The 14,968-nt window shown below is 40.8% G+C and overlaps 1 protein-coding gene across 11 annotated transcripts in view; it reads left to right on the top strand.

Moving 5' to 3' along the window:
* Positions 1-14,968, top strand: part of PUM1 (pumilio RNA binding family member 1) — a 133,654-nt gene that overhangs the window by 43,754 nt on the left and 74,932 nt on the right. The gene's annotated exons all lie outside the window — the stretch shown is intronic.

Below are 14,968 nucleotides of genomic sequence, written 5' to 3' on the forward strand. Positions count from 1 at the left end.
TAGACTCTGCCCTCAACGTGGAGCTCAAACTCATGACTCCAAGATCAAGAGTTGTAAGCTCTACCAGCCAGGTGCCCCTGGTTTTTGAAAGCATAACCCACTGGCTAGGCACGGTGTGGACAGACTAAGTATAGAGAATGAGGTTTCTGTACCCAAGGAGCTCTTTAGCTACTTGAGGAAGCAGAGAGTACACTTGACAACAGAAAGAAGGCCCAGTATTGCCTATATATGTTTCGGGTTTAGAGAGAAGGGAGTGGTCGGTATCGCTCGGACAGTTTGTGATTACTATAATGGAAGAGTGTAAGACTTGGGAATTGTTTTCTGGTTTATTTAGTTGGGGTCTGGATAGGTGCATGATGGGAGAATGTTTTCTGCAGTGTTACAAGGGAAGTTGGCAAAAGAGAAACGAAGAATTAATAAGCTTTTATTATAAAATAAAGCTACAGCTTCTAATTAGTTTAACCTCATTAAATTTCCTTCCCTTTAAGCAATGAAAGAGAGGGGCTGTGTATAAATGTAGTCTTTACCCCTATATACGCTAAAATTTCAAGTAAATTGCTTTGATTTTTCAGCCAGGCACAGTGTATTTTTGTTTCACTTATTTTGTGTGTATTTGTGTGTGTGTGTGTGCGCACGCGCTTGCACTTGTGTGAGTCCTCATTACAGTAAACGATAGATACCTCGTTTTGGTAAACGAAAATGAGTCCTAGTTCCTTCTGTTAAGAACGTTATGAATCGTTAGAATGGAAAGAGAATTGGTTCCATTAAGAGTAATTGAGCTCTAGTAAAGTTAATGCTTTTGGCTCTTGTTAACATTTTTTCCGTCAAAGCCAACACTAGGCTCTGCAAAATGTAGAGCATTTCTTAGAACTCTTGTTAAGAAGTGGCTACTTGAACCATCACCTCAGACCTTCTTGGCTGTCCGAGGTACCGTTGTTCTTAGCTGAAGGATCACAATACAAGTGCTTTACCTACCTCTTATTCTAGAAAATCAACATTAAAAGGATGATAGTAAAATAAATGTCTTAGGGTTAGGCCACAAATTATTTTCAAATATGTCATCTACTCTCCTTGCTGGTCATTTCCATTCAACTTAAAGGTATAGTCCTGAAAAGTTGAAAGGCGTATATTGGAGCAGCTTCTTAAATTTACACATGAGAAGATTAGGCGGTTAGTTGAGTATTCAGGAGTAGATCTTTGTAGTACTGAGGAAAGGCTCACTAACCTTGGGTAACTGGGCTTGGTTTCTACATTGGTTTGGTTTCTGATTTTGTATAATTTACTTGCTTCACCTGTAAGAGGACAGCAGTGTTCCTACTTTTTGTGTCTTCAAAAAGGATGGATTTGCCAAGGGGAGAGCTGTTGATAGAAAAGGCACCTTGTTTTTTTTGCATAATTGGTTTTCTAAAAACTGAGGACTTTTTTTCTGTTTAAGATTCCTTACTGTTTTATGTGCAGAAAACTTGATCATTTTCAGGGACATTGAGATAGTAGTGATTATTTCTGGAATAAATGGGATGTATTTAGATACGTGGCCCTTCATCTTTGTTTTAGAAAGCTGAAGCATAGACAAGTTTGTAAACCTGAGGAAGCAGATCTGGGAGGTGCTCGTGTGTGTGGAGTCCTAATGAGAATCCTGTCATGTTCCTTGGAAGTAGAATAAGGTGAGCTAGGGTTAAAATACAGCTGTAGATTCTTTTTTTTTTTTTTTCAATGTTTATTTTTGAGAGACAGAGAGTGACAGAGTGTGAGTAGGGAAGGGGCAGAGCCAGAGGGAGACACAGAATTCAAAGCAGGCTCCAGGCTCTGAGCTGTCAGCACAGAGCCCGACGCAGGCCTCGAACCCATGAACCGTGAGATCATGACCTGGGCCGAAGTCGGACGCCCAACCGACTGAGCCACCCAGGCGCCCCAATCTTTTTTTTTTTCTTAAAAATGTTTTTAAATGTTTATTTTTGAAGGAGAGCGCGCGAGAGAGAGAGAGAGCGAGCGAGCACACAAGCTGGGGAGGGGCAGAGAGAGGGAGACAGAATCCAAAGCAGGTCTGCACTGTTAGCACAGAGCCCGATATGGGACTTGAACTCATGAGCCGTGAGATCATGACCTGATCCGAAGCGAAGTCGCTTAAGTGACTGAGCCACTCAGGCACCCCTAAAATATAGCTGCAGATTCTTATTGGACATTATGTAGGAATTCTATCTGTAAGTGTAAAATAGCAAAATGGCTAGTAAAGGGAGGAATTTGGTAGTGATTTGGAGAGCTAAAGAACAGTTCACCCAAAGAAAGGTGTAACTTGGTGGGATAGAGCACGCTCTAGACCAGAACCCTGAAGCCACAGTCCAGCCTTGGCTCAGACGTTCATCTTCTTCGGACTTTGGCTTTTTTTCGTCTGTAAGACAAAGATGTTGGACTGGTTTCCCAGGACCCTTTCAAGTCTAAGATTTTGGAGTTTGCCCTTATTTCTATATCTTTAAAAAGATAGAAAAGAGGGATAGTTCTCCTTTTTCTAGGATATGCCAGAGGGCATCTAAAAGATGTCTTTTTAGAGTGACTTCCCCCTTGTGATGTAGAGGTTCTGTAACTTTTCATTGGGTTTTCTAAGTGACTCATCCACCAGTCTGCAGTTGTCTAAGGCGTTGACGTATCTGTTCCTAAGGGCTCATGGGTGGCAATTCTGAAATCAAGGCAAGTGGAAGCCTGATGTGGATACCAAGTCTGTTAAATTCTTTTCTACATCTTTCCATCATGGCAAACAGAATGGCTCATAGAACTGGAGGCTTTTTTTTGAGTAGCTAAAAGTACTTTTAGGATTCACAGCCCAAGAATGGCTACCTAACACTGGCAGTTTCTTGCAATTTGAGTCCCATAAGAGTAACTCGGTTGACTCCAAAATTGACAGAATTTAGACAGGAGATATATTGTGTGCCAGCAAAATCATGCACCCTTTCTTGCAGAAGGAAGACGAATTAATAAAGTCTTTGGTGTATTAATATAAAAACATCTGACCAAATAATACAGTGAATCCCTTTTCCCCCAAAATACAGCTTTTGAGTACAGACAGGAATGGTAAAACTGCCTAGTTCCTTTAGCCTTGTCTTAATACCATTTGGTTGTTGGGCATTTTTGGCATCTTGCTATTAGAATGTTTCCTTAAGAGAAAACATACATTGTTAGCCAGACCAAGTGACCTGGAGGTATGAGATCTTAGTTCATGACTTTCCTGTATTAGGTTAGTGACTATGGGTTAGAGATGAAGTAAGCGACCTCTTTAAGGTATTGTTTGGGGGAAGTTCCTGAGATCTCGTAATAGTTTTGGGATTGGGCATTTTGAAGAACAAGATAGAAAAAGGGGTCTTCTGTATTGAGGAGGGCACCTGTTGGGATGAGCACTGGGTGTTGTATGGAAACCAATTTGACAATAAATTTTATGTTAAAAAAAAGAAAAAGAAAAAGGGGTCTTCTAACCTTGAGAATGTGGGTGCATCTGACATTTGGAACCTGGTTCTCAATTCTGTCCCACCACTTTGAGACCTGTTGGGAACCTCACTCGTTCCAATATCTGCCTTTTCTCCTCTATTGGGAAGAATAGATAGACCTACCACTGTATATCCTTTGCAGCAGGATGTAGCTTATCCACATACTGCTTAGTCTGTGTTTGTTAAATTTCTCCCCCTTTATCCTCCATTGGTTGAAATGTTTTCATTCTTTTCATCCACATCACTGTGCTTTATTTGAGGGCAGGCCAACTAAATCGCTACAGTAATGCATTAACACTTTTCAAGATACTTTGGCATTGATTTCATTGCTTATGTGAATCTCTGAATAGATTTTTGGGAGATATTAATACCATTTTTTTTTACATGAGGAAAATGAGTCCTAAGGCCAAGTGATTCCAGCTAAGGTGATGAGTATTAAGATGTGGATTTGAATGCCAAATAAGTTCTATTTCAGTAGGCTCAGGAATAATAATAATAGCTGCAGCACATTACCGTATATAATTTTCCAGGTACTATGCCAACTACTTTGTATACGTTACAGTCTTCACAGTGGTCCTACAATATTGTGATGCCCTTTTATAGACCAGGCAAAAAGGGACTTGAGAGGTTAACATGATCATGAACCAGCTATTTGAATACACATCTCTGTCAATCCAGATCTTATTGGGTTTTTCTGCTGTTCGTTTCTTCATGTCCAGAGTCTGTTAGTTAACTTCACTTATCAGCTCCTCTTTATAAAACTTTTCTTGCTCTTACCAACCAGAATCTATGGAGAGGAATTCAAGTAGTAAGTTATTTGTGTCATTCTTATGGCTCTGATTTATTTCATATGTAGTGATTTGTGTAAATGTTTTCTGTTTCCCCGCACATAAGTTTGTTCAGGGCAGGGGCTTCAGCTTAATAACATACTTTGTAAATAACATCTGCCCATATGCTGTGTTGAATGAATCTTACAAAATAAATATTTTTTTCCTAAGCATGGCTTCCTCTTTATTTTCTCTTTTATCCAGAAGTTGATACTGTCCTCCCCGCACGGGACCTTAGTTCAATTCCGTAAATATTTATTGCCTGTATTCTTTATTCAGATTACTTTTCTATCCTAAGGGATGTGGGGTTGTGAAGGGGGGAGGATGAGGAACTGCCAGAACTAAAAAAGCCTCTATTCATTCATCCTTCTCTGCATATTTTTACATTTTCAAACTATTTGATTATTTTGCAAAGAGTAGTACATAAGATGAATAGTAAATCAGCAACGCTATTATCATCCAAGTTGAATCCGATATAAGGGGTTTATTATAAAGGGTCTTTTGTTTAATATAGTTGTAACTCGATCAATGGGACACTTTCTCTGGGTTATCTGCGGGGGCGTGGAAATACCCTCATTACATATACACAACCAGACATAATTGTATTTAGAAAACAGGAATTACTTTTGTTATATTTCTTGTTCGAGTGTGTATTAATATTGTGTGTAATTCTCTCTTCTTTACTGTTACTTTACTGATGAGGAACCAGAATTAACCAGAGTTAATCCATTGTTTCTTGATTAATTAATGCATTCTGTGATTCTCATTATAGCAAAGCATGTAGAGGAAAGAATTTATTTTCCGTATTGGTCTTCCTGGTATACATAATAGCCATATCTATGAAATTTTCATCTCCTGGAGTGCATGAAAAAGGGAACTTGTCCATATCTGGCACACTGAGATCTTTGTCTTGTCAATTTAATAATTAAAAATGCCCTGAGGCTGACTGGGCATGTGGGTGGGTTTAAGTATTTGCTCCCATCTTGAGGCAAAGGACTCTTTCTCTTCTCTTAGTTGAGCTGTTTCCTGCTTTGGGGATATGAGGTGGGTAGGTCATGAAGCAAACTAGATGTTTTCATGGTTTTATTCATGAACTTAACAGGTTTCCTATGTGATCTGGAGGCTTATCTTTTGCACATTGGGCTCTTGGGTATTACTGCAGGAAATCACCTAGATAATTATTAAGTCTAGACCTAGTGTAACATGTATATGATTATGTTATAGGACAAACCATGTAGCTTATACATGTGCAAAAACAAATGACCTTGTTTGACCTAGGTAATATAATCCTGTTTCCTTACATGCCGTTCCTTTATCCTGCAGAAAAGCCTAGTTCACCTTGGACATTTCTTCATTTTCTGAACACAGTTTACTGTCTATCAAGTTTTATGAAGATAGCAGGGAAAAGAAGTTTCATTTGGTTCTGTTCCAATAATTTGAAGGGGGAAGGTGTAAAGAATTTACTTTCAATGGATTTGGGAGGTGGGGAGGGTGCAGTGGAGAAAGGATTAGTGTGGAGCTTGCCCCAGGGTAATTTATCACAAAAGAACATGGAGATTGATGTGCTAACAGTATCTCTGAATTTTTTTATGAAAGTATTCTTTCATTTCACGAATGAAGTTAACAGTGATTGTGCTCTTTGTGTGGTAAGGAACCGCTGTGCTCCTTTGAAGAGTGCACACTGTGGAGTTTGGCAGCCATCAGCTGAAGAACTGAATGCACTTCTGACTAACTCGTGGTTGTCCTAAAATTTAAGAGCTACCAAATTCTTCTGTCTGCTTGATTCGTCTTTTTGTTCATACTGTTCCCTAGGAAGCAACCAACCATGGATCTTCAGGACAACCTGAAAACTTTACCCATTGGACTTGTGAACTTAAACTTGGAACGCCGTATTGGTACATACTTGGGTTCTGTTGCACGACTCTACAGAATAGACTTCTCCTTAAAAGAATTTCAGTGATAGACTGGCTTATGTATACTTAGTGACTTCATTCTTGCTTGTCATAATGGGCTATGAATCCTCACTTTTGAAATTACATAGGTTTTTTGTTTGTTGGTTGTTGTTATTATTATTTTTTTAATGCTTTGAAAGCCGAGAGAAGCATCTGCATGGCAGTTTGTATCTTCCTTGCCCGATTTCCACAGGTCCCCTCTCTTACCCTTTCGTGCCTAATTATTGCCTCCTGACGTCCATTTAACTTCCCCTTCCCCTTCCCCCATTTTATGGAGGAATGTCAGATTAATTTTCTGAACTTAATTTTTATGACGTTCCTTCCTGTTACTGCCTGTTGGCTTAGAGTGTCACTGGTCGCTGGACTAGTTGGGCTAGTTGGCCTAGTCCTTACTGCTTCCCTCTGTCGCTGGCCAGATGCCTTTCTTCTTGGTGGGCACCTGCCCTGTGCTTTCCTTTCTGTCTTTGCTCTTGTTCGAGAGTCCTTTCCACTGTCTTCTCGCTCTCCCGTACGGGAGTCCTGACCAGTCCTGTCACAGGTTAGTGCTCCTTTCTTCATCTGTAGGAGGTTGTGAAGTTCAACAGTCTGAAGCACACCGTAAGTGTGCTTACCTTAAAATGAAGGCCTGGTAGCTGTATCACTTTGATTCCTGATAGGTTTTTCTTTTTTAGGGTGAAGAGTGTCTTTCACTACTTCTGTTTCCAGTAGTGGCTTCTACAGGCTGTGCATTTCAGGGCCTAGTCAAGTAATACTTTACTTTTTGACATCAGTACTTCAGATGCTGAAAGCTTTGAAATTTTTCAGTAGCCAGAAGAGCAGTAGCGGTTTTCCAGATGTGGGAGAGAGCAAATTTTCGCTCATTGGCCAGGCCTCAGTGGCTTGCGTCATTTCTTTAGGGGCAGAAGAGTTTCTAAAGGACATTCATTGGAACTATTGACATTACTTATGAAAAGTGCTTAATAGCTGGAAAATATTTTTCAAAAAACCTGTTAATTTTATATACTGCAGGATTATAATTATGCAAAAAATTCCCCTTTTTTAAAAGGAGTACATTGGATTTCAACCAAAAGAGATACTTACTTAAGAGACCGTTCATGTGGAGATCAGTTTTCAGTGGTAAGCATCTCGACGCATAGATGGACAGTTTTAGGCAGTAATTACTAGGTGCCAGGTTTCGAATCTGCCTGGTAGAGAGATGTGAAAAAATTATAGCAGATGTTGATGCTTAGTTTTTTTGTGATCTGAATGAAATGAAGCAGTCAGAAACGTTTTAGCACTGAAAAGTGATCTTTACGTGTAAGTATTGAACAACAGGTTAAAGAGAATGGAGGACACTTCCTTAATTAGTAGCTAGACCAACAGGAGGCGTGAATTGAGAAGGTCCTACTGCTTAAACTGGAAGGGAAAATGAAGAGGAAAACACCACCTTCGTTATACTTATTGTGTATTGAAAAGAGTAACTGGCTGTGCTAACACCATTGAACTCATTCGACATTCCTTATTTAGGGTACAGGTTTCAAAGTGGATTAGATGTTATGTGCTTGCTTAAAAATACTTGAAACATACAGTGTGGGCACTCCTTAAAGTTGCCACTAACTTTTGTTACTGTGAGATTATGTTGAAGTGAAGTGTGTATGCTTAAAAGAAAATGCCTTGTTTGTAGTGAATTCCATACCCCTGTAATCTCAATTTCTGTTTGTTAGAAAATCAGTTCTAAAGCATCATAAACGTTGATTTTGTAGTAAGTCATTCATAATGTCACCACCCCAGCAAGCACCGATTTCAGTTTTTATTTTTCTTTCCAGTCTTGATCCAGAAGGGAAGGGTGCGCCAGGAGAAGGGGTCTTTACCTGTGCAGTTTTGTCTTTTACTTTTAATTTTGTAAACATTACCTAGAGTCTTTATGGCTGTTTTGGGTGAGCTTCCATTGTGGTAGCACAGCTACCTTGCTCCTGATTGTTTTGGTCTTGTACTTTGAATGTAGAGGTGTTTTTTTTGTTTTGAATTCCAGTCTTTCGTTGTTGTTGAGATGTATTCTCAGGAATGAACATGACTCTTGATGTATATATATTTTCTTTACCCTTTCCGAAAGAATTATCCTAACAGTGAATGAATGGATATACCCTTAAAAAAAAAAAAAAAGTAAAGTATATTGACATGTAATTTTATATTTAAACTGTTTCTTGTTAAAGCTTTTTAAATGACTTCTGAGTGTAGTTCATAGTATTTACTATGAAAGCACTTGATGTACTGTCTTCCTTGGTATGGCTACAACCCTGTATGGTCCGAAGGGCATGGGTAAGGTAGGGCATTAAGATTTTGAGAAGGGCTTTCTGAAAATTATATGATGTTCACACATCAGAACTCTGCCTAGAACCTGTGACTGTCAGTGGTTACCAATTATACTTCTTTATTTTAGTCAGTTCTGAGCGGTCCTTTCTCTGAGTTGATGTCGAATTCTTTTAACGCCATGAGAATGTAATGGGAATATGTACTAAGAGATTAAAAAATTGGGGGCGGCGTCCTGTACCTTACCACCTGTTTAAAACATCAGGTATTTGACTCCTGCACTGGTTACATTCCAGTGATGAAATTCAGCTTGTGTTGGAAGTTTGCATTGCCAGATAACATGATCAAACCTGAGCATGCCTGTAGGGCTGTAGCGTGCGCCCTGTGAATGCTCCTCCTTAAGAAGCCTAATTTCTGCTCTGAGAGGCAGACAGTGTTGAGTCCTGTAAGCAGTTACCTGATATTTTATTCCTTTTGAGAACAGAGTGCCTGTTGGAGTGTGCATTGAGTATTGAGACCATCAGAAAACCTCACTGATACTTCCCTGTGCAAATGTTCGTGGTGGTGTGGTCACACGTACCCAGTCCTTAACAATGATCATGCCTCTTAGTTTCTGCAAAGATGTAATGATGGCTCTTCTTGTGGTGGTTTGTTAGGGCTCTTAATTTTATGGAATTTACACACACACGGGCTGGGTGATGCTGGGCTCACACCTGCTAGTTGAGTACCCCAGGAGCATTTCATTTGGCTAGCCATTCGTAGTGTGAGGTCTGTTGGTTACCACTTTGTTCTTCAGTCATAGTGGCAGCTGATTTTTTGAGTGCTTGCTCAGAGTTCAGCATTGTACTACTTTTTTGCACAGATCTCATTTAATGTTCGCGATAGTTCATTTTATAGGTGAGAAACCTGAGGCCGAGAGGGGTTAAATTCACAGAGTTGGGATTCAGAAGCAAGTCGGTTTTTAAAAGTGACTTCAGAGCACCCATGCAGGCTTTACTACTGTATTATTGCTTAAAATAAGAAGGCTGGAGGTGCTTGATATTATCAGCACTTTATTGTCTCCACCTCTGTTTACAGGGCTCTTAGTGGGGGCTAATGTTGTGATTGATTGTGCAAGTGTGGCTTTGTGTATTGTCTCTTTTGCTAGATGGTAAAAGAAAAAAGGTGTTTCCAAACAAAATTCAGAGATTTTCCGAATGGCTAACGTTGCTTGTAAACCAGTGCTTGGTTTCTCTTTTGTTCTCCAGAAGCCTCATGAGTATGCTTACTGATTTCTTTACTTTCTGTGTCTTTTCTTTTATAAACCTGTGGTTCAAACTGGGATAAACAGTGTTTTTTTTTTTTTTTTTTTTTTTTTTTTTCCCTCAAAGATTTGAGAACTCACATATTGAGGGGTTTGGGGCAACTAGGAATCCCATTTAATGGGATGATACAGGGAAGAGTACAAAGTCTGTTGTTGGCTGGGGAGGATGCTGGGACCTCCCAAGTCCTGGTTCTCAGTTAGTAGATCTTGAAAGGGATTTTGATCACTAATTCAGAGGTGATTGGATTATGGGATTGACCTATACTAACCAGAACCACAAGAGACTTCTATATGAAAACCAAAATACAGTTTACTAATTTATAAGGAGAAATAATAACTCTCAAGTGGGCAGGATAATTGTGTTCAGTGATCAGCATGCCTGGCTACAGGAGGGAGCCAAGTTCTCATATGAAGTTTGCTTGCTCAGCAAGAGTCTGAGCCAGGGAAGTTACTTAGATGTTTTTAGTGGCTACTGTAATCAGGCTGCTATCTAGCTTGATGCACTCATTGCTTTTATGAGGATAGACTGTGCATCATATGCCCTCTCCCTAAATTTGCCACCTGGGTAATACTGCCTACATCTGACTCCCTGGGTCTCTTTTGCTTTTGTTGGACCAATTCCTAATTCCAGTTATCTTCCTTTAGAATTGTCAAATCTTTTAATCCTCTTATTGCCTAATCTTTCTTTAAAGTAAATTTTGTAAACCTCTGCTGTGATCTGTTCCTTTTTTTTTTTTCCTGTCAAAGAACAATTTTATTTCCAAGTTTTTTATGGGGTAAGCAGTAATTCACTTTTCATACAATGGTTGGTTTTAAATTTTTGGTGTTGGATTTAGATGTGGCTTAAATGAAGGTTTGGCAACTCCTGGTGTTTATGCCAGTGGGTTGGTGAGCCAGTCAGTCTGTTTTAGCCAATACTGTAGATGATACCTCCAGAGGGGTTGCTTTTGCATTTGAAATAACAGATACTCATCGTCACTTTGTTTTATTTTATAATTCAATAGATTATAGCTTCTTTAACTCCGATCAGATTTGAATGGTGAATGTCATTATTTTAGTTGACTCGAATATCTGACTGCTACTAGTTTTCGGTAAGCTTTATATATCTAAGCCCATCGAATTTTGCAGAAGTTAGTACTTTTTTTTTTTTTTTTTTTTTTTTTAATGCAGAAGGGCTATGAGACAAAGTAGGGGAAAATGGGAAATGAAAAGCATGTTATTTTTTCCAAAGTCAAAAGTCCTTGGAATGAGAAGTGCTTCTTGAAAACAAACTTTTATTTATTTTTAAACAGATTTTGAATTATTTATTTATTTTTAAAATTTATTTATTTTTGAGAGAGAGAGAGAGGGAGAGAGAGAATCCCAAGTAGGCTCCGCACTGTCAGTACAGAGCCTGATGCAGCGTGGGCTCTAACCCATGAACCGTGAGATCATGAACGGAGCCAAAATTAAGAGTCGGACACTTAGCTGACCAAGCCACCCAGGCGCCTTACTTACTTACTTACTTACTTTATTTAGAAAGCACGATTGGGGGAGGGCAGGGAGAGAGAGAGCAAGCCAGCAAGCGAGAGAGTATGTTAAGCAGGCTCCCCACTCAGCTCGGAGCCCCGTCTGGGGCTCCATCCCATGACCCTGGGATCGTGACCTGAGCCCAAATCAAGAGTCGGCTCAACCGACTGAGCCACGCAGGCGGGCGCCCCTATTGAAATCAGACGTAAGAAAGGTTTTGAATCTCAGAACAGCTGTATTCAAATACATTCACAACTGTACAAGTTCCTCTTGCCACCTGATACGTTACCTCAAAATCTCAAGGCCTAAAACAACAGAGTTGTTTACACCTCACAGTTTCTGTGAGCGGGAACCCACTCATGGCTTTGAAAGACCTCTCTTTCGGGGCCCCTCCCAAGCTGCACTCAGGATTGCAGTGGGGGCTGCGGCCATCTCAGAGTTCAACGGGGGACGGGTCTGCTTTTAAGCTCCTCGGGAGATTGATGTCGGGATTAAGTTCCTAACAGGTTGTTGTTCGGAGGGCCTGAGTTCTAATGAATTGATGGCCCCTGGCCTCTCTTGGGTTTTGCCACGTGGGGCCTCTCTGCAGGGCAGGTCACGGTGTAGCAGCTAGCTTCCTCAAAGTGAGCAAGCGGGAGAGCAAGCAGGAGGGGTCGTCAGTGTTTGTAAGGTAATTTTGAAGCTGACACGCCATTCCTCTTACCACGTGTTGTTCCTCAGGAGCAAGTCACTAGGTCTGGCCCACAGTCAAGGGGAGGGGATCACACAGGGCCATGAGTACCGGGGGGCAGAGGTCCCAGTCTGATGCTGATGAGCACACAAGTGAGGGGTGGGGATGGGTATGTTGCGGAGGAAAGTGAGAAAGGCTAGGTTCCGTGTCAGACCCGAGACTCTGAAGAGCTTTGCTGAGTTTGCTTCTGTCTTTGCCCACGTTGTGCTTGGTGTGGTATTTTAACTTTCTTCCCATTTGGAGAGCACTCTGGCAACTTGGCTCCATCTCTTTCCCTCCCAGAATCGGTGTGCTAGCACCTTCTTCTCCCACCCCTTTTTTCATGATCTCTTACACACTTGCCCTTTCAGTCCAAGCTGTTTGCATTGATAATGGTTCGTTGACCTCCTCACTACTACTTTGCCAGAGCACGTGGAGTTCTAGTACTTCTTGCGCTGTTCCTAGTCTCTATGTAGGATTTACATTTACTCCGATTGCTAATGGAGAAATGGTTGCCTCTTAGTACCTGACAAGGGTCTTGGGGTTTTGGGTGTGTATTCGTTCCTTTTGAGACTTGTTGCATCTGTTACTACTTTGAAGTAAAATCTCCACTTTTTAGCACCTTTCTACATGTCTGTTGTGTTGTTTCCTTTTGAGAGAATTTGGCCTGGAACTAGCCTTGCTTACATGTTCACCTGCTTTTGCTGGCTTTGTATGTTATGTTATGACAGCCTGGCAAGCTATAGTGAAAGATGACAGGATTCCAGAAGTCATTTTTGAAGCCTTGAGTTCAAGGGCTGCTGCTTTGTCAGCAGTTTGACAAATTACCGACGGACCGTATTTGCATACGGAGGCTGATATTCAAAGAAGCTTTTCCTTGAGTTCTCAGTAAAGATTTCCATATTTGTGTGGAGAGTGATGAGCGCCATTTTGACTCTTTAAAAAACAAATTATGTTTATTTTTGAGAGAGGGGGAGAGAGAGAGAGAGAGAGCGGGTGCCCGTGCGCACGAGGGGGGAGGGGCAGAGAGCGAGGGAGACACAGAATCCAAAACAGGCTCCAGGCTCTGAGCTGTCAGCACAGAGTCAGATGTGGGGCTTGAACTCATGAACCACAAGATCGTGACGTGAGCAGAAGTCAGACGCTTAACCAACTGAGCCACTCAGGTGCCCCTTGGCCATTTTTTTTTTTTTGATGACCTTTGCTCTCTTTCCATCATTATGTGGAAAACATCCACTATTATATGGAAATTAACCAGTAAGTGAGGTGTCCCTTCTGCTTTCATTCTTTCTTGTACACAAAAGAGAAGTTGACGTAGACTCCTGTTTGTTCACACCACCTACAAAATGCAGGAGAAAAATCACAATTTTAGTTGGAAAAGATACAACCAATAGGGAAATATTTGTAATCTTGTGAGAGGCCATTTTTGAGACTAAAAGAAGAAAAATAAGTTTAAAAACAAGAATTGTTGAATTGTGCTTGAGTAGTTCACGTTAATTTTCAGTGTCCTTTCTGTGATTTACAGCTATTTTGCCCTGGCATGATAACACTGAATACATTTATTGAAAACCTGCTGTGTGGTGGGCATTGTGCTAGGCACTCCTCAACAACATCTCTAATCATCACAACCTGAAAATTATTTCCATCATCAGTACAGAAAGAATGAGGCCTAGGGCAGTTCAGTTTGTCCCAGGACACATCAAAGTTGTCTAGTCCATGACTTCCTGACGCCACTGCTTCTGACCCCACTGCTTAGCTCTCCCTTCTGCCCACCCGCCGTTCCCCCCACCCCTGCCCCCATCTCAGATTAACAGACGAGCTCTGTCCTTGTTTCCCTCAGAGAATGAACCCACGAGGCATTCTAGGCACCGACTGCTTATAACTATTCATCTTCAAGTAAACGTAAGCTTACTGAATGCCAGACCAAAATGTGTCTTTTGACACCATCTTGCTAGATTAGAAAATAACAGATTAGGGCCTGAAGAGAAAAGTGTGTGGGAAACTGCTTTGACCAGGTTGTAACCCAGGTCTGCCAGGCAGATGTATAGAGACAGAACTGAAATTACGCTGAGAAACCCAGAATCCAGATTTGGAAAGCCGAGATTGATTTCAGTGACGGCAAAGTTGAGTTATTCTCCCATTATCGCTGCGGTATGGGTTATAAATTGGAAAGGCAAACCTTTATTATCAAGGAGGAGAGCAAATATTTTGCTTTCTGATTTTTGATTCTGTTCCTCTGAGAACTTCAACTCTCCAGGTGCTTCTTTTATGCTCAAAAGCATCGATTACCGTCTCAAACTTCTGTCTTTCTTGTCTGACTAGTAGTAGCTGAAATGAAAACATACTTAGAGGAAATAAGGGGGACGTTTTAGTGAGTAAAGCTGGTGACCAAGATGAAGAATGATGGAATTCCAGTGGAATTTCACTTTGTAACTGACCCTGGTCGCTAATGCTTTGATCTTGGGCAAAACTGTACTGGTTTTGCTTAAATGGTACTTTGCATTTCTTTGGTCACAGCCAGTTTAAAGTTCTCATGTTGGTTTAGGGCCAGTGATGTATACATTTCTGTGAAGCATGGAGTGTTTTGTGAAGTCACTTTAATGGTATTATTAAGTTTTGTTAAAATCAACTGAGGATAGGAGGTTTTATTTCCCCTCCGGTAATGGGGAAATTGGCTGTTCTGTCTTCCCAAGATCTTGGAATAGGTTAATGTTGTGGTTGGGAAGATTTTGCTTGTTTTTTCTTTCTGGTGATGAAAATGTTTTGGTTAACACAGTCTTCTGTGCGAAGGAGGTGAGTTTTGCCTCTAGCATTCCATGGCTGGGGTCTGAGTTCATGCCCCAGCTTGAGTAACTTTGTACGGCCAGTTAGTACACATGTAGGCAGAAGTAGTGTGTTAGTAG

This window comes from Lynx rufus, unplaced genomic scaffold (genome assembly GCF_022079265.1).
Source record: "Lynx rufus isolate CCGP_SWC_20201006 ecotype Redwood Valley unplaced genomic scaffold, mLynRuf1.p SCAF_2, whole genome shotgun sequence".
NCBI classification, from domain to species: Eukaryota; Metazoa; Chordata; class Mammalia; order Carnivora; family Felidae; genus Lynx; species Lynx rufus.